The sequence below is a fragment of the Sus scrofa genome, chromosome 4 (assembly GCF_054392235.1).
Source record: "Sus scrofa isolate SSC_HxYL_T2T_F1_AM1 chromosome 4, Sscrofa_HxYL_maternal_Yorkshire_Landrace_v2.0, whole genome shotgun sequence".
NCBI classification, from domain to species: Eukaryota; Metazoa; Chordata; class Mammalia; order Artiodactyla; family Suidae; genus Sus; species Sus scrofa.
Genome location: NC_139386.1, coordinates 53634287 through 53661462, shown reverse-complemented (window position 1 = coordinate 53661462; position 27176 = coordinate 53634287).

The window sequence follows — 27176 nt, the reverse complement described above, 5'->3', positions numbered from 1 at the left end:
GAAAGGAAAAATGAATTTTTAAAGAAGCAAGAATACCAACAGTTGAATTTTTAGCCAAAAAGATTATGACTGGAAGAAAATGAAATAACATTCTAAATAGCTAAAACAAAACAAAAACAAACAAAAAATGAACCCAGCAAAAATACTCTTCCTAACACAGGCTAAATGAAAATATTTTCAAACAAATAAAAACTGAGCTAATTCATCATCTATGATATGACAGCTAGCTCTCCATATGTGTATATAAACATACCAATGATTCATGACTGATATTGTGCAAAGGTAGACAATGGAGGTGACAAGAACAGCAGCAGGCAAATTATGACCTGTGAATCTGCTGTCTCTTTTAAAAAATTTTATTAGAACATAGCCATAGCCATTCATTTACATATTTACATATTTGTTTATGGCTTCCATATGATCCACAGGGTCTAAAATACTTAATATCTGGCCTTTAAAAAAATTTGTCTCCCATGTATTGAAGAGTTTAAAAATAGATGTATGTGCATATTACCTTTTGACTTAGGACAGATGTTACACTGTTATGCAACAGGTATGACTATTTTAATAAATTTTGTCAAGTCTACGTAAATGCATAGAGGAAACACAACTCTTGAACCATTCTCCGCATTATATTCAAAAATATTTCACAAAAAGTTCAAATCTAAATCTGAAGGGTCAAGTTTATAAAATAAGTTTGGGGAATTAACAATAGAGACCTTGGGGTAAGCAAAAAGTTATTGAACAGGAAAAAAGACACTAAAGGAAGCCATGGATAAATCTGACTTCATTTAAATTGAGAATTTTTTATCAATAGATAGCAGCCTACATATTGAGAGAAGGTATTATCAATATATCTTGACAGATAGACATGTGTGAAAGAGATATTATAAGAATATATACTTACTGCAAGTCAATGAGGAAATACAATCTTAAGAAAATGTCACAGACTGTAAGAGTAATTTCAAAAAAATGATACAAAGTTTCCAATAAATACATGGAAGAGGTGCTCAAATCAAAAGTCATAAGGCAATATTCTTGAAGAAAATGAAAATGAAAAATCATAATAACATTCTTCTACTTTCTCATCAGCAATTTTTTAAAAACTGACAATAGCAAGTGTTATTAAGGACTTGGAACAGCTGGAACTCTTACACCAGTTGAAATGTAAACTTTTATAACCACCTGGGAAAATTGATTGACTGCATCTACCAAAGAGAATATGCACTGTATGCCCTCAGTAACTCAGTAACTCAGTAATTCTATTTCAAAAGAAATATATCCATGTGTGTACCAAAGGACATGAACGGATATGTGTATAGCAACACTATTCTAACTGCCCCCAAAAGGAAACCACCTAAACATTTATCAAACATTAGAAGAACTATATAAATTAGTTTCAATTATATTAAAGGACACTTTTAAACAATGAAAATGTCTGAAATATGCATACATGCAATGATATAGGTGAACCTCACGAACAATATGAAGTGAAAGAAACCTAACAAAAATTCCCATTGTATGATTTCAGGTACATACATTTCACAAGGAAGCAGAATCCATCTACAATGATAGACTTCAGGACAGTAGTTCTTTGGATGAGATGTAAGTTTTTGTTTGTTTTTTGTTTTAACTGGGGTATAGGTGATTTAGAAAGTTGTGTTAGTGTCACGTTTACAACAAAGTAAATCATTTATACATACACATATACCATTCCTATTCAGACTATTTTCCCATCTAGATTATTACACAGTATTAAGTAGACTTCCCTGTGCAATAATCTATCCTTGTTACCCACCTATTTTAAATATAGTTTTATGTAGTTTATGTAAAGGACCATCAAGGGGCTTTCAGTGTGCTGGAGATATTCTATTTCTTGACAGGGATGATAATTATACAAGAGTATTCACTTTGTGAAAATTAATTGATTTATGTATTTATAACTTATGCACCTTTGCGATGAATGTAATATGTCAAAAAAGGTTTACCTGAAAAATGTGACCTTATCATATTCCTCAGCTTTTGAAGCAGGTAATGGTGTTTATTATGACTACTCTGTCAAAAAAATAGAGAATTTTTTTAAACTGTAATTGTTTTGTATAGAAAGTTTGATACATATACATACATAAATTTTTTAAATCGTATACATTGAACAGGAATTACTTCTATGTATGAATGAAATAAAATAAGCTTCATTCACAATAACACAGTTGGACTTTTGATCTCAGATATGCAAGATATATTTATTCTCAAAATTCTCAGAATTAGGTATACCACTGACTTTAAATTGCAATAAATTCTTCCAAATTACTTTTACAGAAGGCATCCTGAGAAGTGCCTTTTATTATAAGTGTGTTATCTGAGATTTTATTGTCTAATCTGTCCTTAGGTAATACATTTGAATGTCTAAATACTGACTAACACTAAAGTAGCCTCATCCTCTATACAATTTTTCCCCTGTTTATCACTATTTCACCTTCTCTATTCCTTACCATCTCACTAGCATTATGCTTGAATTGGGCAAATAAAGTTAAAATCACCTGATATTCTACATTCCTGAATACGACTGTTTTCCTTATTTATTCTCACTTTAACATGGATACAATTGTCCCCCGCAGGTATAAAATACACTTGAATCTATTTTGTGGACATCAACTTTCCTTTATTGCTGTTGTTGTTGTTAAATTAAGCATGTTCTCTTCCTTCCAGATCATCACGATTCCAAATCTTACATTTTTTAGTCTGTAGTAATTCTTTATTGAATAGAATTTTTCCATTTAAGCACCGAAAAAAAAATCTATTGGCATCTGAGCTTTTATTTGTTTCTATTTGGAGTCCCCATTTTTATGCACCTGAATACTAAATCCATTCAATATGCTCAGAAAAGCAAGCATATACTATAAGACCAAGGCACTTCAATTATTCCTAAATTTATGCAAAATTTGGGGCCCAGCATGGGGCCATGATCAAGAAGTGAAGGCAAAATTAGAGCTTATTGAGCTACAAATTGTGATCATTTTAATTTTCAAATATCCTCTTAAAAAAAGTATTATATTTAAAGCACAGGTTGCAAAGATCACAACAACAAATTGAAAAACTTCGACTTACATTCTCTTTAAAAGCAAGGAGACCCGAGTTGCACAGCAAACAGTATCTCAGTTTGTACTATATGACATGTAACATGCAAATACGTCAAATGTATAAAAGACTTTGAACTTATCAAAATGAGGAAAATATAATCAAAACAATACAAAATTAGTAGCTTTTAACAACTTGCAAGGTTATATGGACCATCATAATGAGAGAGTTTTGAGGTTCTCTTTTTCGCTATAGAAAGCAACAACATTTTTTTACAGACAGAAAAGATGCAAGATTACTCTTTAAACAGCTCTGAATATGGTCTTTCTTTATGGCATTTACTAACTTTTAAATACAGATGAAGGAGCGGCATGGACATTTTATTCCCCTTCCCTGATTCTACCTAAAGGTATTTACGTTGAGAAAGGAAGAGAAAGCTTCCTTTATTGGTGATAAAAAAAATTGTTCAGTAGTATGCACAGCTTATACCATTTTGGTATTCTTCATTATGGCCCATATATTCAAAGAAAAGGAAAGAGTATAGGTTATTTTGACAAATCTCTTGAAGGCATACATATTTCATTCCACTCTGCACTACAGAGCCCCTTTTGGTATTTGTTGGAACTGTTCCCAGCCTACCTGGAAATCCTAAATTTGATTTTCAGAATTCCTTATTCAGTTCTCTCATATCATTTGCAATATCTACTCAATTTTAACTCTGTGGAAGATTGTGCAATATTCCAGTTTGTCCCTTCTAGCTGCTGTTAACTTTATTCAACCATATGAAAGTTGAACAGCAGGTGGTAATATTTTTCTCATCACTCAGAGACAGTCTTTCCTGAAGGAAGTTGGGGAATCCTATAAATGGTATGAATCCATGGATTCTTAGAAGTCTAGTTAAGGCAAACCAATTTCTGAGCTTCTGAAAATTCTTTTCTGAAAACAGCCAGCAAATATTTTAGGCTCTACAGTAAATATTCAATTAGATGCTATAGTAGTGTGCAAGGAGATGTAACTGCCATAAATACATGGTGAGCATGGCTGTGTTCTAATAAAAACAGCTCTCTGACTAAAACTGCCCAGTGGCCCATAGTTAGCCGACTCCTCTGACAATTCATTCCCCAGATTTCATCATTCCTTTATTTAAAGACAGTGATCCTTTTATAATATAATGGAAAAATCTGTACACTATCAGCTATCATAAATAATTTTGTAGAAATAATCTTTTGGTTTCAAAAAAGCAGTTTCCAAAAAGGGGGGAAAATACTGAGAAACCTAGGTATAAGTAAAGTTGATATCTTGCATTAATAAAGAGAAAAATTGACTTGAAAAATATTGACTGGAAACAGAAGGCAAACATCACTGAATTAAGAATTTTTCCAGCATCCATATCAACTCACTCATTCATTCACTTACTCATCTATTTAGCCAAGCATAACTGAGCATTTCCTTACATCAAGGGACACTTTATTAGGTGTAAGGATAGGGCGATGAATACATATCAGCCAAAACCCAAGCCTTAACAAAGTTTTCAATCTAATAGGATATATATATGTCAAGGAAGTAATTAAAAGTATAATGAATACTGCCAAGGAGAAGTGGAATATGCTGTGAAAACAGATGATGGGAGATCTTACGTAGAAAGTTTGACTGGATGGAGACAGGATGGTAAGAAAACATCTCTGAGCAAGTGATGTATAAGCCAAGACATTAGGAAAAAGTGAGTCCACCAAGTGAGAACTATGAGGAGGGGTAAGGTTATTAAGGGATTTTTTTTTTTCTTCAGCTAGTTCTCTGTTTTTTCCAAAGTCAGCTCCTTTGCATTTGTACTTAAGATCCCATGGATAACCTTGTTGCACTTGATACATTAGAGTAAGTGTTTTCCTATTGGGACTACTGGATGGTATTTCAAATGCTTTAGAACAGAAGTGAAAATTAATGTGATCCCCTTGAATGAGTTTTGAACTCTAGGCCAAAATTTTACCTAGTTTCAAATTTGAATTTATCTATTTAGCAAATATAATTAGTTCATAGATAGTAAATCAAAGACATAGGGGGAATATTTTAGCCAGGGTAAAAGTTGAATTGATGGATTAACATTTGAAAGAAGGAAGGAAGGAAGGAAGGGAAAGAAAGAAAGAAAGAAAGAAGAAAGGAAAGAAGGAGTATGGAGGGAGGAAGAAAAAAGAAACTAGAGAGAAGGGGGAGGAAGGAAGAAAGAAAAGAAAAAGAAAAAAGTAAGGAAGAAAAGAAGAGGAAGGGAGGGCAGAGAGGAAAAAAAGAAAAAAAAAACAGCCTTGATATGAAGAGATCCTAATGACTCATAGTATAAAAAATATCTTTATTTCTTTAAACTTAGAATGCTTCCCAAAAGGCATTTGGGGAATTGTTTTGAGAGTAGATGTCATATCTGAAGAAAAGAGTAATACGCTCTCTGAACTGTAATGGTCTGGCCTCAGTAAATTATACTGTCGGTTTTTATAACACTTATCCATGGTGTAATGGGTAAAGCTTTTGTCTCAAAATTAGAGTGTCCCTGATAAATAGTCCCTGTTACAGTAGTTAATACTCTGTATATTGTGGGAGATACATTAGGTTCATAACACTTGGGTAATGAGAATTGGCACAACACTGAGTCTTGCTTTATGATTCTATCCAACATTTTCATTCAACAGTAATGCCTACAACTTTAGCAAACCATGTAACATAAAAGGGCAAATACATTCATACAAATGTCATCTCTTTTATCACACATGGATATGGCCATAAGGGTCACTGAGGCTCAATGGTCATGAGTTCTCAAATTCAATATTTATCAAGTCTCCTGGAAAGGCTTCAACATCTCAGATCCAGTAGATTGGTCTCTGATATATCCAGGCAGTTGTTTCCTAAATGGAATATCAGTGCATCAGCTTTAGGGGTAAAATTATTGACGAATTCTCCCAGATAATTAATGCCAGTCTTGATAGCATCAAGAATCAAACATTGGCGTTCCCATCATTGTTCAGCAGAAATGAATCTGACTAGTATCCATGAGAAAGCAGGTTCAATTACTGGCTTCACTCAGTGGGTTAAGATTCTGGTGTTGCCTTGAGCTATGGAGTCAGTCATAGACTTGTCTCAGATCTGGTATTGCTGTGGCTGTGGCATAGACCAGCGGCTACAGCTCCAATTCGACCCCTAGCATAGGAACCTCCATATGCCAGGGGTGTGGCCCTAAAAAAACAAACAAAAAAGAAGCAAACATTGAGGTTGAGGGAACAACTGTACAGGACAGGACACAGATAACTATTTCAAGTTATTTCTCTTTAAGAGCTAATACAAACCCAATATGTACATTGTAGATGGTTAACTCCTGTTCACCTTTCAGATATCATCACAATGTTCACTATGCATAGATGCCTTGTTCCATCTTACAAACATCCCCCACTTAAAGACTCTTATAGCTTAAGGTCCTTCTCCTTTTCTGTAGTACTTATCACATTGGATTTTTACCCTTATTTTAGTACTTATTGGATGAATATGTCTTCTACAAATACCATAAATGATGTGAGTTTGGGGCACATGTCTAGTTTTGCCCTGCCTTTGTGTTCCAAAAAGTGTCTGCAATATCATGTAGTGGGTGTTGAAACTACTTATTAAATGAATAAATCAATGAAGGTAACCAATAAATTATAGAGGGCAAAATAAATTTATGTAAGGCAGGCGTCTAAATGCTTTGATTTAGGGAGTATAGCCCAAAAAAATCCTCTCAACAAACATATACACACAATCAGATGGCTCAATGCTTTTAATTCAACAATACTTGAAATATAACTTTTCCTAAAAATTTTCTGATAAAAAGCAATAACCTACAAGTTAAGATAATGCATTAAATACTGCATTAGATAATTAATTCCATAGCTGGGTTTATTAGAATCTGTCCATTTTGGGATCTCTCAGTGAGTGGGAAAATTTTTAAGGTGTTCTTTTTCAGATTAATATTTATACCTTGATAAATAAAGAAGATGAAAGAGGAAATATATAGGTGATTGAAGCAGGGAAGAGGGAGAGGAAGAAGGAACAAAACTTAGAGCAACTATGGGGTAGTATTTAGGGCCTGCATTAGCTCCAGATTATTAGGATTCATAAACCTTTCTCTAGGGGGTATTCACTGTGTGTCTTATGCAATTTTTACAACTCCATCGAGGCCTCAGTTTTTTCATCTGTAAAATAAGCTTATTAATGTGCCTACAACCATTAGGCAATTGACAGAAATAATTATGGCAATGCATGCAAAGTGTTTAAAACAGTGGGAATCATATTGCAAGTGTTCACAATTCATTTTCCACCCTTCTCTAAAATTAATATATTTCAATCTCAGAGGCATATTTTTTGCCCTTTTCAGAGTCATAATAACCCTTTAGAATTTGGCTCTCTTAGAATATAAAGTTATGATTCAACATTTAGGAAATACTGCATAAGGTGATTTGCACATAAATATTCTTGTTGAGTCTTTAGCATTTGTATTTTCTGTGGTAAACACTAAATTGTGTTAGGATAGATAGCAAAACAGGGAAAGTGATGCAATTAAAACATTTTACCACACTTCTTTTTTTCTGGGTCCCAAGTGTTCCATATATTTATATTTCATGGGTGGTAATTAAACAATAATTTTAATTAGTTTTAAAACATACTTAGATACACACATACACACACACACACACGCACACACGCACACACACACACGCACACACACACACACACACACACACACAAGCATAAAAGTTAAGATTGGAGTCTTTTAGTACAAACTATATTGGCCTTATCAACCTTTATGGGACCAGCATGGCAACCACTCAGCTTGGGTTTCAAATTATAATGCAAATTAGATAGGACATCTAATTTCTCAAAATGCTTTTTATTCCCTAAACCTTGCTATACTGCAGAGTAGCTCTCCCCCCCTTATTTATCTACATGTTGGAGTCTCCATTTAAGTTGAATTTTCACTATACAATCAAATTAATACGCACACACTCACACACACACACACACACACACACACACACACTGGCTCTATTGCAATACAGCTAGTAATTATTTTATTTTTGTAGCTCCAAATATTTTAGGAAAGAAACCATTTTCAAGATATTCTGAAGATGTCAATTTTAATATCAGTCCTACTATACTTAAACTGGAGGAAAACATCAATTAGAAAGATTAGAATTTGAAAAATCAGGGTCAAAACTTTCTGCACTCATGTCCTGCTTCCTGTATTCATTTTTATGTAACATTAATGGAAGTGTTATCCATTTTCATCAATGCTTACTGTGATTTTCTAGAGCATCCGTTAACTCTCTAAAACTGTCATATTCAAAAACCAAATCTAGTATGAGAGAAACACAGTTCAGTGAATCAGAAAGGAGTCATAGTTATAAAACAAATACACTGAATTTTCTGTTTCAGGATTGAATGAGTTTGAGGACATTGGCAAGGAATTTTCAAATGTCAGGAAATGCCAGTATACTAAAACTGTTAAACAAAGCATAGCCATTAAAGGGGTAGTTCCTAATAAATGCTTTATACCAAACCAAAATACATACATGATTTAAGGTTTAAATCTGGAAACTAGGTAACTGTATTTACAGTTCATTCATTTAGCCTTCAAAAACATATAAAGAACCAACTATGTTCCAATCACAGTTCTATTTGCTCTAGAAATAAAGGTTAAAATAAAGTATTAGTTAATAAGTTACTTACATATATTAGGGGCCATGGAACCAGTCAAGTAAAGAGGTAAAATACTTTTTGAAAATAATAAGTGATATGAAACATTTGAAGGGCTTATATTAGGCTACGATACGGCCAGGAGGAAAAAGCTGCATCAAGTTTTTTGGGAATAGCTACAGACAGAAAAATCACCCCGTGCAAAAGCCTTGGCAAAGTAGCTGGCTGAGTCTGGCATGTGTGTACAGTAGCCAGAATGTCTTGGTGGCTAGAACTCAGTGTGTATTTATTAGAGAGGGTAAGTGGTAGGCAAGGACTAAATATTAAAAATCCAAGAAATCATTGGAGCACAACTTGAATTGTCTTTATTGTCTTCAGTGTATGATATACAATTAGAAGCAGGACAGTGTCATGATATGAATTAAAGATCTTTCTAGCTGCTACTGAAGCAGTTTAGATGGGACATGATGTTAGACTAGAGTGGTAACAGTAAATGGAAAAGACTGTGAGGTAAGAAAAGGAAAATGTTCTGGAATAATGTCAAAGTTTCAGTGTGACCAACTGAGTTCATCAAGGTAAAATGTACTAAGGAAATTTTGGATGAAGAATATAGTTTGGGGAAAATATGCATTTTATTTTGGCCTCCATGGAGTGGTTCATTAAGTAATTGGATACAAAGCTGTGGGAGAAATTCTAGAATGGAGATATACATTTGAAGAAGTTGAGAGTAGAGATGCATATAGATGGAATTCACCAGTTGAAGAAGAGTGAACATTTCAGAAATAATATTGAGGTCATGCTGACATTTGTTGCTCTAGCAGATGATTAGAATTTTATAAAAGGGAAATGTGAAGATAAACTGTTTTAATATGTACCCAGAATTTGTTTTAATCAGGTATGACAAGACATGAAGACACTGAAATGACTGTCATGAAGGAAGAGCAGCCATGAAGATCCACATGGCAAAGCACCAAGATTGGTCAAGAGGGAGAAGAAGTAGAGGAGCAGTTGAGCCAAAGAATATGTTTTTATTCAGGAAGGAAGGCTGAACTGTGGCTAGTTGGAATAATTTTGGCAAGCTCTGGGGTGTAGGGATTGTCCTTAGTTACCTGTTACCTGGGCCTGGGGCAATTAGGGTGAGGGAATATTAACTTTGAGTTTAACAGCCCTGTGAGAGCCTGATAAAATAAGTGGTTTGGGGTATAGGCTTTGGATTGACTGGTTCATGAAAGGTACATTCATAGAGGAATCATTTGCCGTCTTTAGGAATTAGCTAGCCCTGGGAGGGGCAGGCTTTCCACCCTAAGCTGTCAAAGCATCAAATAACACATAAAATGAAAAACATAATGAATACATTGTTTTCTAAGTATAAAAGAAAATAAGGAAAATGTGCTATGAAAGAGAAAAAAGAAATCTTAAGAAAGAAGGCACTTTCAGTTACGTCAGATATGACTGAGAGTAAAGAAAGTTGAGGGGAAGAAAGATGCTGTCGACATTGGCAACAAAAAAAATTTGAAAAAATTTCTTTTTTTTGTTGCTGTTTTGCTTTGTTTTGTTGTGTGTGTTTGTGTGTGTGTTTTCTTAAATTGTTTATCTGTTTTTATTATAGAGAAAAACTTTCCTATCTTTTTTTTTAGTCTCTTAAATCTAGGATTGTGGAAGGAAAAAGTATCCATATTCAGAGATTTAGAGAGGAAAGGGAAGAATAAATACTAACCTCTCATTTTCACCCCATTCTAGGAGAATACTAAACCTCTAAAATTAACACTTATTTTGCTGCAGAGCAAGTTGCCACGTAATTCTGCTAATCTAGGAAATTTCCAAAGAAGGAAGTACAATGTACATGTTCTTTTCCAATGCCATTTTACACAGCAGGGACAGGGGAATACATTGTGGAGCCATTAAATTTAAATTAAAATTATACCTTGGAGGGAAATTCTGCACTAATGTACATTATGTTACTTTAGGGTGCCTTTGCTTCTTTTCTTCATTGAGTTAAACATGGCCTTGCTTTCATTTGAAAATCTAAGGAGAAAAAAAGAGCCTCACAAGATTACCATTTCCATTCTACTTTGTGCTGGCTAGCCTTGAGGTCTGAACATTTTGTGAGAGTTCTCTCCAAGTCTTCTCCTGCCTCTACTCAAACTATGTAGGCTCTAGGAGGTAGGGGAAGGAGACATAACATGCTGTTCAGTACTTCCTTTAAAAGGAAAAACTGCAATGTGATATATTTGTAAAAGGCTTTCTCCATGATGCCTAATTACAAAGGTGGCTCTATTGCTGCAAATTTAAAAAAGTGTTACAGAGGTATATAGATTATTTAAAGTTTCTAAGCACGTTTCATATTTTCTTTCTATATGATTCAAAATAAAAGTCTGTATGCATAGTTTCTTTTGAGCTATGCTTTACAGTGAAATATAAAATGGTGTGTGCATCTGCATATATAAACCTTATATACGTATATATGGTATACACACATATATATACATATACTCACCTATATATGGCTTACATGAGTACATGAATAATAAATATTCATATGTTTTGGAAGGTTTAACTCTTACTTATGGTGACAGCGTTTCCTTCTCATATGCCTTATATCTGCATGTGTGTATGTATATATATATATAATGAATAATTTGGCAGCACATATAATTTAATCTGATTTATTTTATAGGGAATAGCCTGTCCATTTGCATGTAGCTTCTCCTCCTTGTAAGTGTTTATTCAAAAATGGCCCAGATTAAACTGAACTAAAAAAGAAATTTTACAGTTGAACTACTTGAACTTTTCTACCAAATGGCTATGATCTGTTTTTACCTATCTTCAACTTGTGAAATTGTTAAAATCTTACTTTTACTAAGAGAAGTGAAATAAGGCTGCCTTCTTGCAAAAGTCTTTGAATCCGCATTTGCTGTCTCTCCATATTTAGCTCATGAACCTAGTTCTATGTGATGAACTGAATGAGAAGTAATCAGAATAAATGTTTTCCTTATGTGATAAAAAAAATTCCAAAATCATAACATAGATATATGTAAAAAAATAGTGTTCAACATTTATAAAACTTCTACAAGAAAATTTAAAAGGCAAACATTTAAAAATATGGTAATGTCAATTATAATCAGTAAAAAACAGAAAACTTCAGTTAGGACCAATTTGGCTTTGTGTGGAAATCTATGAAATGCAGGACAAAAAGCAACCTACTTGAACATGGTCCCTTCTTTGTAACCCAAGGCCTTTAAAAGACCTATTTAGGTAATTGGAGCATTCTCCCAACTAGAATCCCTAATACCACTTTCTCCTCACTGCAATTCATCTCCCATTCTGGCTCTAGAATGTATTTTCTAAAGACAAATACAGTATATCACCCCTTGCTTTATAACATTATTTTTCTCTCTGGCTTTTCACTGAGGTTAAGCCAGAACTGTACGGAGAAGTCAGTTTTAACATGCACAAAAAAAAACAAAGCCTTTTGTGTCTCACTTCCTGTCACCAGATACACTTGAGATTAAATATATTCTACCACCCAGGGAAGATATACTTGAGAGAGAAAGTAGCTCAATTAGTAATTACATTGGCATAACAGGCAAACTGAAAATGTTTGCTGAAAGTTTACTGGTCTATTACATCCAAATATCTGGGGAAAAAGAGGCTTTTATTTTTTATTTAATTTTCAGCTATTTGTATATGCATTTACTCAGCAAACATTTATTAATGCTTACTCTTATGCCAATCATTCTGCCAGATGAGCAAATTTCAATTCCTGCTTTTGAGAGGTAAGGACAAGTGCTTGCAAAATTGCTACATAGATGGCAAAGGTCCACTCACCATCTTGACACAGCTCTCTCAGAATGTACCTTATACTTTCTGCTGGCATTATTAAATTATTACCTTATGACTTCAAATTTCCTTTGTGAACACATTTACTTAGTGGATATTAACTATCAATATTTCAGTCACTGATTAAAATGAAGAAAATATATTTAATTATATTTTTCAATGCTTTAGGTAAAATGCAATGACATGTGAATGAATATTTTTTGAGGGACAGGAAATTAAAGAACTGAAGTATGTACTTTACTATTTTAAATTGGATGCAATAAATGGGCATCTTATTAAAGTTCATCCTATGAGCTTGTAGTCATTCTCAATAAGTTTTTAAGGAATTTGTATAAAATAGTCTGGTAATATTAAAGAAGTTACAAGAACAAGAAAAAATATAAACTACTTACAAAAGTACTATTAATATTTTGCTTCCAAATTGTTTTTTACCTATTTATTTTACCTAATTATAAATATAATTTTACAAAACTTCATATTCTGTAATTTTTTTAAATTTTACTTATGTTATTTATGTCTACATAGTATTATGCTAACATAGTGTAACATTTTGAGTTCTAAACTTTTTTTTTTTTTTATCTTTTCTAGGGTCACACCTGCGGCATATGGAACTTCCCAGGCTAGGGGTCTAATCAGAGCCTTAGCCACCCGCCTACTCTGGAGCCACAACAATGCAGGATCCGAGCCACATCTGCAACCTACACCACAGCTCATGGCAAAGCCGGATCCTTAACCCACTGAGCGAGGCCAGGGATTGAACCCTCAACCTCATGGTTCCTAGTCAGATTTGTCAACCACTGAGCGATGATGGGAAATCTGAGTTCTAAACTTTTTCTAAAACTTATGGCACCTAGTTATATAGCCAGAGACAATGCACGGAACACCAGTTACAACAGACTCACAGCAATTATGGACAAATCATGCTCTAATTTTCCTAATATCAGAGAAAAAAATGGAACATATTATTTCAGTTCCCTTATTGTTTATTGTCATGAAATATTTTCTCCGTATTTTGCTCCTTTGAATTTTCCCATTTGTAATTCCTCAATAAATCTTAATGTTTTAAAATAAACTAATACTATATCCCTGGTGTTCTTTTTTTTTCCTTTTATATTTTTCTTTTTTTTAAATTATTTTTTTATTGCTTTTTAGGGCTGCACCTGCAGTATATGGAAGTTCCCAGGCCTAGGAGTTGAAATTGAACTGTAGCTACTGGCCTCTGCCACAGCCACAGCAATGTAGGATCAGAGCTTGGTCTGAGACCTACACTGCAACTCACAGTAACACCAGATCCTTAACCTGTTGACAGTCACTGTTTCCTTGGTCCCCATCTTGCTGTGCAAAGCACTGAAAGTCAGATGTTTTACAAATTTATTATAGCAAAAGCACATTTTCAGAGAGGGAGAGAGGACTCACTGTGTTCAGGTTAAAAAAGAGGACCTGACTCACTATGCAATATTTTTTATACCCCTGAGTTGAGACCCAATTTTATCTTTTTTTTTTTTTTTTTTTTTTTGTCTTTTGTCTTTTTAGGGCTGCACATGCGACATATGGAGGTTCCCAGGCTAGGGATCTAATCAGAGCTGTTGCTACCCGCCTATGCCACAACCACAGCAACGCCAGATCCGAGCCACATCTGCGACCTACACCACAGCTCATGGCAACGCCAGATCCTCAACCCACTGAGTGAGGCCAGGGATCGAACCCGCAACCTCAGGGTTCCTAGTCGTATTCGTTTCCACTGAGCCATGATGGGAACTCCCCAATATGATCTTCTGATTGGTCTTGAGCAGGATACCTATCTCATGGGGAGCAGGTTAATCTCATGGGGAGCAGGTTATATAGAGGCAGAGTGAGGAATGGGTGACATTCGTTCTTTAGCAAGGAGTGAGCAGCCCAGGCTGGTCAAGGTGGGGGAAGGGGCGTTAAAATGAGATGTGGCTGTAGGCTTTTGGGTTTAATCTCCTTGAAGGAGACTTGAAGCCTGTAACAAACCCACTGAGCAAGTCCAGGGATGGAGCCCACATCTTCATGGATACTAGTCAAGCTCATTACCACTGAGCCACAATGGGTACTCCCCTTTTGTCTTTTTCCATTAAGGAATCCTGAGATATCATTTAGTTTGATCAAGGCGTATAGAAATGATTACCATTAGTACATTGTAGAATTATTTATATATTCCACTAATAGTGTGAAAGCACTCAGTGTTCATCTGAAGATTTGTGTGTGTGTCTGTAGGAGCAAATTGATTTGTGAATAATTAATTTTGAGATTAACTGCTTTGGGACCTTTTAAAGGGTTTTGTTTCAAATGCATGAGTTTTACTAACAGAGGTCAATGACTAAGAAACTTCTTCCAAGAGAAAACTTGGACAAATTCTTACTAGGTTAGCAACTGTAATAAAAAGTTTATGACACATTGTTACAGACTGTTCTATAATAGGAAGATCAGTACCATTAGTGAATTAAAAAAACATATCTCCTTTCTGCATAACAGACTGCACTACAGTTGCTTTCCAATGTTACAAAAACCTGACTTCTTGGCATTATAAAGCCATTGCATGCCAGCCTGACATGTCTTTGCCTATTTTGTCTACAATCTTCTAAATTCAGCTCACTAACAGCAGCTACTTAAATAAAATGGTAATATTTTCTCATCCATTGAAAGAGCAATTTGGCACTGAATTAACATTGTTTTTGTAATGATAAACGCCTTTGTTAGGAATTATATTGGTGACTAAGGTAGTTAAGTTTTGGTATATAATGCTCAGTGAGCCTGAGAGGAAGTGACATGGCACAGCTCTATATGGTAAATGAAGGAGATTCCTTGTTGTACAATTCCTATCACTAAGAAATATTTTGTTGGTTTTACTTGTTTCATAAAATATTAAACATGAAATTTTTGATAAAGGCAAAACTTCTTCTTTACTTGCATTTCATACATGTAAATTATGAAGCAATGCAGCAGAAAAACACCTGTAAACCCACTAACTCAAGAACTAGATTATCCTCAAAAGCTTTGCCTTTCTAGTTGTATGCTCTTTATTCCATACTAATTTTGTTTTTAATCAAAGTAACAACTAGACTGAATTTCGCACTCACTGTTTAGAATTTTTAATCAGTTTTTAATATTTCATTGAATGATTGAATTTTTAATAGTGATAGAATTATATAATTATAAAATTTATGCATAGAATATATACTTTAGCATATACTATAGGAATACAATGTTTAATATTATATATTATTTTATAAATATAACAATTGCCATAGAAATGTGACACAAAAAAGTCACAATTTCTGGTTAGAACTATACTCTACATCTAATGAAATCCCCTGTAGCTAAGAGAGACTGTTCCATTGTTTTTATTGTCATTACTCTAAGAGGTAGATCTGAGATGTTGCTGTCATTTATGTCAGAGAGTGTTTGGCCTATGTTTTCCTCTAAGAGTTTTATAGTATCTGGTCTTATACCTAGGTCTTTAATTCATTTTGAGTTTATTTTTGTGTATGGTGTTAGGAAGTATTCTAATTTCATTCTTTGACATATTGCTGTCTGATTTCCCAGCACCACTATTGAACTTATTGAACAGGCTGTCTTGTGTATTCTTGCCCCCTTTGTCATAGATTAGTTGATCTTAGGTGTGTGGGTTTAATTCTTGGCTTTCTACTTTGTTCCACTGATTGTTATTCCTGTCTTTGTGCCAGTACCATATGGTTTTGATGACTGTAGCTTTGTAGTATAGTGTAAAGTCAGGGAGCCTGATTCCCCCAACTCCATTTTTCTTTTTCAGGATGTCTTTGAAAATAAAAATAAACAAATGGGACTTAATTAAGCTTAAATGTTTCTGCACAGCAAAGGAAACCCTAAACAAAATGAAAAAATAACCCACAGATTGGGAGAAAATATTTGCAAATAAATCGACTGACAAAGGATTAATCTCCAAAATTTATAAATACCTCCTACAGCTCAATACTAAAAAAAAAAAAAAACACCATCAAAAAATGGACAGAAGATCTAAACAGACAACTCTCCAAAGAAGACATACAGATGGACAAAAAACACATGAAAACATGCTCAACATCACTCATTATTAGAGAAATGCAAATCAAAACCAGCATGAGATATCACCTTACACTGGCCAGAATGGCCATCATCAAAATGTCTACAAACAATAAGTGCTAGAGAGGGTGTGGAGAAAAAGGAACACTAGTACACTGGTGGAAATGTAAATTGGTGCAACCACTGTGGAAAACAGTATGGAGATTCCTCAGAAAACTTAAAACAGAATTACCATCTGATCCAGCAATCCCAGTCCTGGGCATCTATCCAGAGAAAACCATGACTTGAAAAGACATATATACTCTAATGTTCATTGCAGCACTGATTTCAATAGCCAAGACATGGAAAAAACCTAAATGTCCATTGACAGAGGAGTGGATAAAGAAAATGCGGTACATATACACAATGCAATATAACTCAGCCATTAAAAGGAAAGAAACAATGGCATCTGCAGCAACATGGATGGATGTAGAAATTATCATGCTAGGTGAAGTCGGTCAGACAATGAGATACCAACATCAAATGCTGTCACTTACATGTGGAATCTAAAAAAAGGAGACATTAAACTTCTTTGCAGAACTGATGCTGACTCATAGACCTTGAAAAACTTATGGTTTCCAAATGAGATTGGTTGGGGGGGGAATGCATTGAGGGTTGTGATGGAAATGCTGTAAAATTTGGTTGTGATGATTGTTGTACACCTATAAATGTGATAAAATGCATTAAGTAATTTAAAAAAAAGTATCTTCCATTTTTTTTTAGACTACCATAAGGTATTATTGGCACACTCTCTGTGGGCCTCCCCAAATTCCCGTTTAACTTTCTTTTTAACCTCTTTTTTTCCCCTAATGTGTAAAAATATATACAACTAAAAAAATTACTTAAAATGTTATCATTACTCAGGTTAATAAATATAATGTTGTTTTCATCATACCCAAAATTTGTTACTATCTTAGTTTTTATGATTTTCACTATTTTGTTAAGTGTATACACCTAACACTGTGTAGATTTGACATATTGTGAATTTATACTTTATGTCTGTATTTTTCACTCAAAATTATTTTAGCAAGTTTCATCCACAATGCACATGACTTTTATTTCTTTTTTGCTTTTTAGGGCCTCATTTGTGGCATATGGAGGTTCCCAGACTAGAGGTTGAATTAGAGCCATAGCCTACGCCACAGCCACAGCAATGTCAGATCTGAGCCATGTCTGCCACTTACACCACAGCTTGTGGCAACGCTGGATCCTTAACCCACTGAGCAAGGCCAGGGATCAAATCCACAAACTCATGGTTACTAGTCAGATTTGTTTCTAATGCACCACAATGGGAACTCCCTGATTTTATTTCTTTATCTTGCCTTTTTACTAATGTGAAGGGAAATTTATTAACCATTTTGTTAATTATGATTGTAGCTATAGTTGTTTTTATGTGTCTTTTAAATAATTAAGGAACTTCCCTTTTATTTATATCCTGATGATAATTTTTAATGTCAATGGGTTTTGAATTTTGTCAAAATTTTCTGCATTTCTTTATCATGTCATTTTTTATGATAAATTATTTTGATTATCTTCAAACTTTTAACCAAGACTTACATCCCTGCTTTTTCAACATGTATTATCTTTTTTGTTGTTGTTGAATTTGACTTTCTGATATTTTGTTAAACATTTTTATTTTCATGATGTGGAAAGGTATTAGTTGCCAATTTTTTTCTTGCAAATAACTTATAGGGTTATAGCATCAGGATAATGGTGGTCTCAGATGAGTTAAGGAGGGTTTCCTCCTCCGTTACTTCTGGGGAAAATTATACATAAAATTGGAATTATTTCTTATTTGGTAACATTTGGTAAAATCACCAGTAAACCCACATGGGCCTCAAACCTCTTTATTGATTAGGATTTTGCCTTCACATTTATTTATTTGTTAGAATAAATTCTGTTCAGGTATTCTATTCTTCATGTGTAAGTTTTGGTAATTTGTTACATTTTTGGGGCAATGCACACTTCCTTTGATTAACCAGTTTTCCTGGCACATAGTTTATCGTACTTCCTTTTTTTTTTTTTCCTTTTAATATCTGTAGGATTTGTAGGGCTGCTTCTCTATTATTTATACTATTTGCAATATGCCTCACTTTCTCCTTTTATATTCAACAATCTAAAATCATATAAATGTTTTATCTTTAAAAATAAACAGCTTTGGATTTCATAGATTTTTTTTCTGTATTTTTTATTTTCTTTTGTTGCTATTTCTTTTTTTGTTCTTTTCATTTACTTTAGCACATATTTGTTTCATAGTCTTTAAAGGTACATAAGTAGATATTTTGTAAGATTTTTCTTCTCTTCAATTTTAAAAACTTCAGCTTATAAATCTTTAAGTGTTTTCTTAGATCTCTCTCAAATTTTAAAGTTTATTTTTCATTCAGTTAATTATATATTATACTAACTTATTTATGAATTCACCTTTTTATTACTTAGATTGACTCCTCTTTATCACTGGTAAATTTCTCATTCTTATCCTGTTACTAAGAGTAATTGGACTCTTGTTAGCTTTTGCCTAATGTATTTTCAAATCCTTTAACTTTTTATTGGACTTTATTATGAAGAGCATGTTTAGGTCTATAGCAATACTGAGCAGAAGGTAAAGAGATTTTCCATATCATATTCTACCTGATTTCATACAATCATAGCCTCCCTATTATATAATTCACCCACCAGAGTGGTACATTTCTTACAGTTGAAAAACCTACAGTAACACATCAAATCACTCAAAATTATTTATATTAGAGTTCACAAATATACAATAACATGTATCACAGTATCATGCAGAGTAGTTTCATTGCAGTAAAAATTTTTTTGCTCTACCACCTTGCATTCCACCCTCTCCCAACAACTACTTATTTTTCTTTAATTTGCTATCTTCATAGTTTTGCCTTTTCTAGAGTGACATATTGTCTGAATCATTCAATATGTAGCTTTTCAGAATGACTTCTTTAACTTTAGTAATATGTATCTAAGCTTCCTCTTTGTCTTTTTATGGCTTGATGGTGTTTTTCTTTTTAGCCCTTAGTCTATTTACCTATTTGTACCACAATTTATCCATTTACATACTAAAGGACATCTTGTTTTTTCCCAGCTTCAACAATTATGAATAATTTTTCTGTAAACATCTCTCCACAAATTTTTGTGTTGACATAAGTTTTCGACCCTAGGTAAATACCAAGCAATTTGATTGCTGGATCATGTAGTTTAATGTTATAAGAAACCATCAAACTCTTATTTAGTGGCTGTATGTTTTGTTCCCTTTTATGAAATTATTAGTCAAGTGTGGCCACAAGAGGAGACAGGGGAAAGACTCGGAAATAAATAAACAGGGTTTATTATTCTCACAGGTCCAAAAAACAAGAGGTATGGAAGAAAACCAGGGTGTTCAGGAAGTGGAAGAGAGGAATGAAGGGAAATCATTTAGGCCAGAGCCTTAATGGGTATTCTATAGGAAAAGGCAAAGCAAGGCAGGATGAGTAGTTTAAGATTGAATAATTTGAATAATTTGGGTGGTCTCTAAGGTAGAGGGGTGATTACTCATTGCTGTTAAACTGGCCCAGGCAGAAAAATATTGTCTCTCAGTGTGTATAGGACTGCTAGAGGAGGAATGGCTCTCTGGATTTATTACTTTGCATATGAAAAACATGCTCTCAACAGACCCTTTGTTATCTCTAAGAATTGATTAAACTGACTGATTCCAGCTAGAAAGATTATACATAACCGTTTTTATTTCCATCAGTGGTAAGTAAGAGTTCCTTTTGTTCCACATCCTCACCAGCATTTGTGGTTATCAGTATTCTAGGTGGTGGCCATTCTAATAGGTGTTTAGTGGTATCTCATTGTTACTTTAATTTTCCTTTTTCTGACAACTTATGTGTAGCATCTTTTCATATGCTTATTTTCCATCTGTATCTTTTCTTTAATGAGTTATCTGTTAACATCCTTTGCCTATTTTTTTTTAATTGAGTTGTTTCCTTATTTTTTCAAGATTTAAGAGATTTTTGCATAGTTTGCATAAAAATCTTTTATCAGCTATGTCTTTTACAAATATTTTCTCCCATTCTTTTCCTCGTCTTTTCGTTCTCTTGATATTGTTTGCACAGAGAAGTTTTTAACTTTAATATAGTGCAACTTATATATATTTTTTGAATTTTTCCTTTTTATCTAAAAAGTAATTGCCAAACCCAAGGACTTCTAGATTTCCTTCTCTTCTATACAGCTTTATAGTTACATGTTTTACATTTAAGCCTATGGTCCATTTTGAGTTACTTTTTTTAATGATGTAAGGTCTGACTCTAGATTCATATTTTTTTGGGTGTTCTGTTCTCCTTTGCTTTGTTATCAAAGATCAGTTGACTATATTTAAAAGGGTGAAATATCTAGGCTCTCTACTGTGTTCTATTGATCTATTTGTTCCTTCACTAATGTCACATTGTCTTGATTGACATAGCTTGGTAAGTCTTCAAGTGGTGTCAGTCCCCAAATTTATTCTGGTGATTTGCCTTTCTATACACATTGTAGAATCAGTTCACTGACACTCAAAAAATAACTTAACTGGTACTGATTAAGATTTTAGGAGTTCCCATTGTGGCTTAGCAGAAATGAATCTGAGTAGTATCCATGAGGACTTGGGTTTGATCCCTGGCCTCACTCAGTGGGTTAAGGACCTGGCATCGCCTCAAGCTGTGGTATAGGTCACAGACATGGCTCAGATCTTGCATTGTTGTGGCTGTGGTATAGGCTGACAGGTACAGCTCTGACTCAACCCCTAGCTTGGGAACCTCCATATGCTGTGGGTGTGGCCCTAAAAAGACAATTAAAAAAAAAAGGTTGCATTGAATTTATACAGATCAATTTGGGAAGAACTGACATTTTGGCAATATTGAATCTCATGATATATGACCATAGAATATCCCTGCATGTTTTTCATTTGTCTTTTATTTCCTTCATTAGACTTTTGTAGTTTTCCTCACATATTATACATTGTTAGATTTATTCCCAAGTATTTTATTTTGAGGGGCACTATTTTGTTTTTAATTTTAAATCTCCCAAGTTCATTGCTGGCATATAGGAAAGTGATTGACTTGTGCACATCATTTTGTATCCTACAACCTTATCCTACAACAGATAATCACTTATCTGTCCTAGGAGTTCTTTTTTTGTTGTTGACTCATACAGATTTTCTATGTAGATGATTATGCCATCTCTAAACAATAAGAGTTTTATTTCTTCCTTCCCAACCTATATACCCCTTTTCTTTTCTTCTTGCATTAGCTAAAATTTACACCATGGGGCTGAAAATCTATCATGAGTCGGGGTATTCTTCTCTTGTTCCTGATCTTAGTGGGAAAGATTCAAGTTCCCCTCCATTAAATATGATGATTGCTATCAATTTTTTTTACCTTTTATTTTTATTTTATTTATTTATTTTTTTTTGTCTTTTTGCCTTTTCTAGGTCTGCTCCCATGGCATAGGGAAGTTCCCAGTCTAGGGGTCTGATCAGAGCTGCAGACACCAGCCTACACCAGAGACACAGCAACATGGGATCTGAGCCATGTCTGCAACCTACACCACAGCTCACAGCAACACCAGATCCTTAACCCACTGAGCAAGGCAAGGGATCGAACCCGCAATCTCATGGTACCTAGTTGGATTCGTTAACCACTTAGCCATGACAGGAACTCCTATTTTTTTAAATCAAGTTGAAGAAGTTTATCTCTATTCCTAGTTTGCTGAGAGTTTTTATTTTATGGGTGTTGAATCTTGTCAAATACTTTTTCCATATCTTTTGATGTGATCATGTTATTTTTCTTCTTTAGCCCACTGATGTAATGGATTACATTAACTGTTCTTTGAATTGTGGACCAGATAAATTCCACTTCATAATGGTGTACAATTATTTTATACATGGTTGAATTTGATTTGCTTATATTTTGTTGAAAATTTATTCATGAGAAGTGTTGATCTGTGGTTGCCTTGCTTACTACAAATGTCTGGATTTAGTATTATGATAATGCTGGCCCCATAGAATGAGTTAGGAAGTATTCAAACTACCTCTATCTTCTAAAATAGCTGGTGATTTTTTTCTTTAATTTCTTTTTTAAATGTTTTGTAGAATTCACCATTGAACAAATCTAGATCTGGTGCTTTTGATTAAATACTGATTTGACTTCTTTGATAAAAATGTCTCTATTCAGATTATCTATTTCTTCTACATGACTTTTGGCAGAAAATGTCTTTGAGGGCCCATTTCTTTTAGATTATTCAATTTATGGTCATGGAGTTGGTCATAGCTTCCTTTATTAATCTTTTAACATCCACAAGTTCTGCAGTAGTGTCCCCTTTTTCATTTCTGGTCCTAACAATTTGTGTTCTTTACCATTTTTTCTTAGAACAGACAAAATATGTTGAATGCTAAAGTGCTGTGGCAATTTAGGTACATCGCTCAGCTAGGTTGGAAACTTTATGCATTGCACCCACTGCCCTCAGGCCTGTTTTGATTATATTGTTTTTTATTTTATTGAAATCAGCAAATCTGATTTTGCTATTGTGGAGAAAGCAGGTAGAAGAAAAAAAATGAAGGTATTTCACCTTTGGAAAGTTCAGAGCTTTAGTTTGAATAGGCACAAAACTTTTCAGTGTGCTTTTTTATTCCTTGGATTTGCGGAATTGCTCAGAACTGCTAGCCTAGATATTTTGATTCAGTTTATTTTGGGTGAGGCCTGGCCATTAGAATGTTTCAAAATCTTCATAGATGGTTAGGAATAATTGTGCAAAATGTTTAATTAATATGAACAATTTCTTGTATAAAATGTGTATGTGATCACCTCTGTTGAAGGTATTTGAAATATAGATTATTTAAGATTAATATTATACTTGGAATAAATAAGAAGGGTTGTAATCATATAATCAATTTTGTGGTTGCTCCAAAATTTGTTATTTACATTTTAATTTACCACACAGAAACATTATCTTTAACATTTCTTCTATAATAATGTTCTACAGAAGATTAATTTTATCTGCTATTTTATTTGAAATATCTAATATCTGTATTTTTTTTCTTTTCTTTTTTTTTTGGCTGTATATGTGGCATAGAGAAGTACCCAGGCCAGGAGTCAAATCAAAGCCTCCAAGCCACAGCTGTGACCGGAGCCACAACAAAGACAATGACAGATCCTTAACCCACTATGCCACAGTGGGAACTCCTATATTTATTTCTGTTTTTGAAGTATATTTTTACTGAATAAACATTTCTTTGTTCACAGGGTTTTTGTCACCATTGTTGTTGTCTTCTTTTCTTTTCTTTTTCTTTCCAGCCTTTATAAATACTCTTCTATTCTTTCTGATTTATACTGTTTTTGATAATATGCCTGAAATTACTCTTATTTTGTTGCCCTTTGTATTGTTTCCTTTTTATTTTCTTTTTTTTCTTTTTTTTGTGTTTTTTTTAGGGCCATACCTTTGCATATGGAAGTTTCCATGCTAGGGGTCATATTGGAGTTGTAGCTGCAGGCCTATGCCACAGTCACAGCAATGCAGGATCCAAGCCATGTCTGTGACCTACACCACAGCTCATGGCAAAGCCAGATCCTTAACCCACTGAGGGAGGCCAGAGATCAAATCCATATCATCATGGACACCAGTCAGACTCATTACTGCCAAGCCACAGTGGGAACTCCTATATTAATTCCCTTTCTATATTTTTAAAATATTTTCTTTATCTGGTTCTTAGCAGTGTGATGATGATGTGACTTGTGGTTTTCTTTGTGTTTATCCTACTGAAATTTGTTCATCTTTTTGATAATTTGATTTATAGTTTTGTCGAATTTGAAACTGTTCTGCCATATTTCTCTTGTTTTTTACCTATCTACCTTCCTTTTTTGTGGAAACCCTTGCTGCATGTGTATGGGATAATTAATATTTTTATGAGCTCTTTTTTTCTTGTTTTAATTTGGATATTTTCTTTCATGATATGCCTATGCTTGCTGATCTTTTTTCCTATCATATTTACCCTGCTATTAAGGTCATCCATTTGTCTTCCCTTTCAGACACTGTAGAACTTTGAATACTGTATCAAAAAGATTTATAAAATACAAAATATCCTCTGCTCAGCCAATTCTGAATGCAAAATATTCAGCATCTATGTCTGAATAAGTCCATGATATGGATGTATAATATATAGATGTAAATATTTTTCACATATAAATTTGCATATTATTCTCTATTTATAGGTATACTTCTTTTATAATTGTGATATCCATCCTCCACCATTTACTCTTTTGCTGGTTATCTAAATCTTGGATTTCTTTCCATTATAAACAATTCATTAAAACTCTAGTCATTGCTATCAGGGAACTTCCTGCTCCAGAGAGCTATTAATATCAGAAAGAAGTACTACTTCATACCATCTACTTCTGCACACAAGTGACAGAGTATATCTGAAGATATGACTGTATACTTCCAACAAGGATGGTGTTTTTCTTTGGTAGTTTGCATGACAATTGCTTTATATGAAAACTATTCAGGAATATCACAATTTAAAATTGATAATTATTGTCTCTTTAAGCTCAATTACATCTGCATTTGTTGCTCATTGTTGTTGAGTGAGTAAATTGTGAAAAACCATCATTAATTCCTTCAGTTGAGAAGTGCCATAAGTCTCAGTTCGTTGCATCTCTAGCACCTCAAAAAGCAGCCCAAGCTCTATCACCATGAATGCCTTGTACTCTGCTGCATTTCTGCCTGGAAAGCTTCCAATAAATGAATCTCTTATTGTATAGGTAGGTGTTCTTTACTGCTTCCAGACTTCTTCCGGATAGAATTTCTACTAATCTACTTAGTACAAAAAGCACTCATATTCTTTAACATGAGATATGTGCTGGAATACCTCTTAAGTCAAGAGGAAGAATAAAAATTTTTACATCCAATATTTTAGTTAGTGCACTCTGACAAGAGTGTCATTTGAGATCATTTTCATTTTCAAAATAAAGCCTATCCTTGATTATGTTTACATGAAAGTTAGAGAGTTCTCTGGCATAAAATGCTTGTAATAACCAAAGAACTTTTCTAAAATCATACTGTTTAGATGACTCAGTAATCTTATTTGCAAATCCTACAGTGAAGCACAGCCTACTGGTCTGTGACATACATATCTGTAGCAGGAATGAAATTAGTTTCTCTACTGAAACCAAGCATAGCCTGCCTCCTTCCACCCACTAAAAACAAACAAACAAAAAGAAGCAGAGTGTACTGTTAAATTTGCTAATTTCTGGCAGCATTAAAAATAGATGAGCCAACTGTCACTTTAATGACAACACAGGGTTCACCTACCCACCAAGGAAGTATATCAGCAACATAGTGAGGCCCTCTGCTTTGATCTTTATTCCATTGATGACAACATTAGGGTTAATGATGCTCCCAGAGGTTTAAACATCTTATTTCTCCTTCTCCAAATGTAAATCCATGAACAAACGCTGTCTTACAAGGTGTTTGTTTGTTTCCTGGTTTTCACACATGATAATCAAAAAAGACTGAAACCAGCCATCAAGCTGGACTTTTCCTCTTAAATACTCTTTAGTTCTTACCTAGGGGAATATAAGACCATGAAAATCTGTCAACAAAATTTTCAAAATGTTCAGGCTTAACACATATTCCAAGGCATCAGAACCACCAATCTGAGATTTGACTTATTTTGGAAATAGTTTCTCAGGGGAAGGAATCTAAGAGATATCAGTGCTAAGTTGTTCCAACTGTTCAATCACAAGCTCAAAATTTGATTGCCAATCAATAACTTATCTTTTGTATTAAGATGAAGCACAAATGTTGGAACTCCTCAAACTCTTTGTCATAATATATATCAGTATATAATATGTCCAGGCATATTTTGACCACAGATTCCCTCTTGAACAAGGAGTAAGTTCCTCTCTGGCTGTGCTCTTATTATTCATGTGTTCTTAATATCTTACAAACCAGTGCTTACATACATGAATTACCAGTTTCTTAGTCTTCCAGTCACAAAGATAACTATATATCAAATTATTCTTTTTCAACAAATACTTTGCCACCTAAATCACTTACCACATCAGGTCCTTCTTCAAGGACAATTTTGAAGTTTAGGATCTGCAACAACTCTGGAAGTACCATCATCATCCCTTACAAAATTCATTAATATGGTTGTTTTGAAAATCTTCAATGTAATCTTCCATATTATGAGCTGGGACTGTGTAAACCTACCAGTTCCTTTTGTCATGGTCACATAATTCACAGATAAAAGAGGAGAGTTTTATCAGGAAATATAGGATGGGTACAAACACCATTTCTTAAATATGCACTCGAAAATATTTAAATAACCTTGAATATTTTTTCCAGAGGCAGTAGATATTATATTATCTGCAGTCATTATATCTAGATATTTCCAGAATTGGCACATTTTCTAAGAGGGTACTTGG